Source organism: Lithobates pipiens, unplaced genomic scaffold (assembly GCF_037356315.1).
Source record: "Lithobates pipiens isolate NorthernLeopardFrog02 unplaced genomic scaffold, aLitPip1_a1.2 Scaffold_18, whole genome shotgun sequence".
Classification (NCBI taxonomy): Eukaryota; Metazoa; Chordata; class Amphibia; order Anura; family Ranidae; genus Lithobates; species Lithobates pipiens.
In genome coordinates, this window is record NW_027507758.1 from 287,133,757 (window position 1) to 287,138,818 (window position 5,062).

Below are 5,062 nucleotides of genomic sequence, written 5' to 3' on the forward strand. Positions count from 1 at the left end.
GACAAGGTGCTTTGGGGTGGGGGGGCGCGCGGCCCCCCCTTCCCCAAGGCACCCCCCATGTTGAGGGCACGCAGCCTGGTACGGCTCAGGAGGGGTGGGGGCGCTCGCTCGCCCCCCCTTTCCTGGCCGGCCGGGTAGCGTGCTCGGACAAGGGTCTGTTGTGGACTTGGGGGGACGTTGGGGTTCCCCTTTAAGTCCATACTAGGCGGCGGGGCCAGCGACGTCTCCTTCGCGGGCCCCGCCTACCTGGAGACGTGCTCGAAATGAGCGGACTTTCCTCTGCGTGTGTGGGCGAGTCCGTTCATTTCAAAAGTAGGGCGGATAGTACAGCGGACTTAGTACGCCGTATTAGTCCGCTCAAAAAGTGCCGTGTGTGGGTAAGTAGCCCGTTCGGAAAGTCCGACGGACAGTCTGGTGGGAAGTCCGCCAGACTAAGTACGTCGGACATACCGCTACGTGTGTACGCGGCTTTACAATCATATGAAATCTGTACCTGGTTTTCCTGCTCTATATTGGATGGCCACAAATTATTAATATTGAAAGGGGGTATATTGTGACACAAATGTTCGCTGGAAGTAACGAGAAAGAAAAAAGCCTTTCAACAAATTTGTGCAATGCTCTTTCAGAAGAAGATTAATTTTACATTGGCATATAACAGCTATACTTTGTTTACAGACTCCGGATGACAAGCAACATGCAACCAGGAGGAAGCTTGTAAATTTTTGGCTCATAAGCACCAATGACATCAATAAATGTAAAGTAGATAAAGTCTGGGAGATTCTATTTTCTAAGAAGATAACGACAAACATCTAATAAGAACGATCAAAACATTGATACATCACCTGAGTTGAAGTCCAACTCTGCTGAAACAGTTAAGAAACACTTAAGATAAATAGCAATGTATTTATCTCACTTGAGGACTGCTTAAGGGTGCTGTTCTGTGTGCTAGCTAATTTTGCTAAATTTTGTAGGAAACGAGGTGTAGCAAAACATGGTATATCGATAAGTATAACCTGTATGAAAAAAGTGAGATAAGGAAAGCAGCTATGAGGTAAAACCATGTCCATTTTTCTCTTTTCAAAACCTCTAAGCTGTTTGGAGCAAAAGATAACAATTGTGGCTCACAACACAGAAAAAATGGAAGTCAGTAAGAAATGCCTTTTTCTTTTTTTGCATTGTTTTTTCTTTTTTTGTCTTTTGTGTGTTTTTTGTTTTGTGTATAAATGCTAGTGGTGAATTATAATATCACACCATACTTGCCACATAACTCTCTTGAATTCTGGGCTGAAATGCCAGATATTCAGATCGATTTTTATCTAGTAAATTATCGTAAATCTCCACACATTTTATTAATCTGTATACTTTGAGATTAGTGCATACATGAAGGTGATTTCTTACAATGCAAATGGTTTGCGGTCCCCCTCTAAACGTAATATGGTGCTCTGGCATTTGAAACACTTAAAGTGATTGTAAAGGGAATTTTTTTGTTTTTATAATTAACAAACATGTCTATACTTACCTTCTCTATGCAATAGAATTCCACAAAGCAGCTGCGAACCTCCTCTTTTTGTGTCCACCGGCGACACTCATGGCCCTTCCCTTCTGTCCAGTACCCCCATGGGAAGCCGCTTTCCACAGGGGGCCTTCATGGATGTTCGCATCCGAGCTCCACTGCTGCATCCATTGACACAGACAGTGGGACTCGGCCCCGCCCCCGCTCCCTCGTCACTGGCTTTGATTGACAGCACTGGGAGCCAATGGCACCCGGCGCCCCAGCAAAGCCAGCAAGACCTGTAAGTGAGTGGAGAGAAGATCTGCAGATGTGCACAGCACTGGATCGAATGAAGTCTCAGGTAAGTAAAGGGGAGGATGCTGATACCTAAACATGTTTTTTTAGGAATGCATTAACCACTTCAATACCGGGCTACAGTCATATGGGATCACCCATCCTGGGCAGGCCTCATATGATGCCTTTGATATCTTAACGCTCCTGCGGGTCCCTGGTGGCCCTCAGAGTGGTGATCATGGATGAGGTGTGTCCCTCGGACACAGCCCATCCCTGATCTGGGTAAAGAGCAAATAACAAATGGCTCTTTACCATGTGACCGGCTGTATCCAATCACAGCCTGTCACATGCATTGCCCACTTCCAGGGTGCTCATGCACGCCCCTACAGCACGCACAGAGCAACAATTGGGGATGCGGCTCCAATCACAGCCGGTCACATGCATTGCCCACATGCACAGTGCTCATGCAAGCCCCTAGGGCATGCACAGAGCAGCGATTGGGGATGCGGCTTGTCACCCTGACACAGCCCAACCCCGATCGCAGTAAAGAGCCAATGAAATTGGCTGTTTACCATGTGACCGCCTGTGTCCAATCACAGCCGGTCACAGAATGTAAATGATCCGCAGTAACGAAATGTTACTGGGTTCTCCTCACACCGATCGTATGTGAGAAGGAGATTGCGGTAACATATTGTTACCGCTTACAGTACACACCAAAACACACTGATTGCCCCCCAATGAAGAGTATCTGATCACCCATCAAAGTACTTGTCACCACCCATCAGAGCACCTGTCACCACCCATCAAAGTACCTGATTACCTGTCACAGCCCATCCAAGTAACTGAGTACCTGTCGCAGCCCATCAGAGTACCTGTCACGACCCATCAAAATACCTGAGTACCTGTCCCAGCCCATCTGAGTACCCGAGTACCTGAGTACCTATCACAGCCTATCCGAGTACCTGTCACCACCCATCAAAAGTACCTGAGTACCTGTCACAGTCCATCTGAGTACCTGAGTACCTGAAACAGCCCATCTGAGTACCCAAGTACCTGAGTACCTGTCACAGCCCATCTGAGTACCCGAGTACCTGTCACAGCCCATCTGAGTACCCAAGTATCTGAGTACCTGTCACAGCCCATCTGAGTACCCAAGTACCTGAGTACCTGTCACATCCCATATGAGTAGCCAAGTACCTGTCACAGCCCATCTGAGTACCCGAATATCTGAGTACCTGTCACAGCCCATCTGATTAACTGAGTAACTGTCACAGCCCATCTGAGTACCTGTCTCAGTATATCTCAGTACCTGTCACAGTAAATCTGAGTACCTGAGTACCTGTCACAGCCCATCTGAGTACCTGAGTACCTGCCACAGTATATCTGAGTACCCGAGTATCTGAGTACCTGTCGCAGTCCATCTGAGTACCCAAGTACCTGAGTACCTGTCACAGTCCATCTGAGTACCTGAGTACCTGAAACAGCCCATCTGAGTACCCAAGTACCTGAGTACCTGTCACAGCCCATCTGAGTACCCGAGTACCTGTCACAGCCCATCTGAGTACCCAAGTATCTGAGTACCTGTCACAGCCCATCTGAGTACCCAAGTACCTGAGTACCTGTCACATCCCATCTGAGTAGCCAAGTACCTGTCACAGCCCATCTGAGTACCCGAATATCTGAGTACCTGTCACAGCCCATCTGATTAACTGAGTAACTGTCACAGCCCATCTGAGTACCTGTCTCAGTATATCTGAGTACCTGACACAGTAAATCTGAGTACCTGAGTACCTGTCACAGCCCATCTGAGTACCTGAGTACCTGCCACAGTATATCTGAGTACCCGAGTATCTCAGTACCTGTCGCAGTCCATCTGAGTACCCAAGTACCTGAGTACCTGTCACAGTCCATCTGAGTACCTGAGTATCTGTCACAGTCCATCTGAGTACCCGAGTACTGGTCACAGTTCATCTGAGTACCTGTCACAGCCCTTCTGAGTAACTGAGTACCTGTCACAGTATATCGGGGTACCTGTCAAAGCCCATCTGAGCACCTGAGTACCTGTCACAGCCCATCTGAGTACCTGCCACAGCCCATCTGAGTACCTGTCACAGTATATCTGAGTACCTGTCACAGTAAATCTGAGTACCTGAGTACCTGTCACAGCCCATCTGAGTACCTGCCACAGTATATCTGAGTACCCAAGTACCTGAGTACCTGTCACAGTTCATCTGAGTACCCGAGTACCTGTCACAGTCCATCTGAGTACCCGAGTACTGGTCACAGTTCATGCAAGTACCCGAGTACCTGTCACAGTCCATCTGAGTACCTGAATACCTGTCACAGTTCATGTGAGTACCCAAGTACCCGGGTACCTGTCACAGTCCATCTGAGTACCCGAGTAACAGTCACAGTTCATCTGAGTAACCGAGTACCTGTCACAGTTCATCTGAGTACCCGTCAGTCCATCTGAGTACCCGAATATCTGTCACAGTTCATCTGAGTACCCGAGTACCTGTCACAGTTCATCTGAGTACACGAGTACCTGAGTACCTGTCACAGCCCATCTGAGTACCAGTCACCAGTCCATCAGAGTACCCGAATACCTATCTGTAGCCCATCAGATTACCCAAGTACCTGTCACCAGGCCATCAGAGTGACAGAGTACCTGTCACCAGACCATCAGAGCGCCTGAGTACCTGTCCCCAGGCCATCAGAGCACCCGAGTATCTATTTCCAGTTGATCAGAGTACCCAAGTACCTGTCACCAGCTCAGCAGAGTACCTGAGTACCTACCTGCAGCCCATGCCTTACAGAATATATGTTGGGGTGTTTTCTATTTTTAATTTTGTGGATAATTGCACTGTCCTGTTGCTCCTAGACCTTCAAAAGTGTGATAGGTAGGAATGAAATGAGATGTGTAATTTATGCTCCTAGAACACCTGAAGGTACTACTTCAATGTTGGGCCTCTGTATGTGGACTGGCTGTGTAAAAGTCCTACACATGTAGTATCACCATACTTGGGAAGAGTAGCAGAATGTGTTTTGGGGTGTAATTTTTGCTATATACCTGCTATGTGTTGGAAATCTTTTTTTTTTTACACAAACTTGTCAATTTATAAGATATTTCTATTTTCTTTCCACGTTTTCTGAAGACTTGTTTAAAAAAATGAACAATTCAAAAGACTCATTATGCCTCATAGAATAGACGTTTGGGTGTCCGCTTTCCAAAATGGGGTCATTTTGTGGGTAATTCCATTGTCCTGGTGCTCCAGG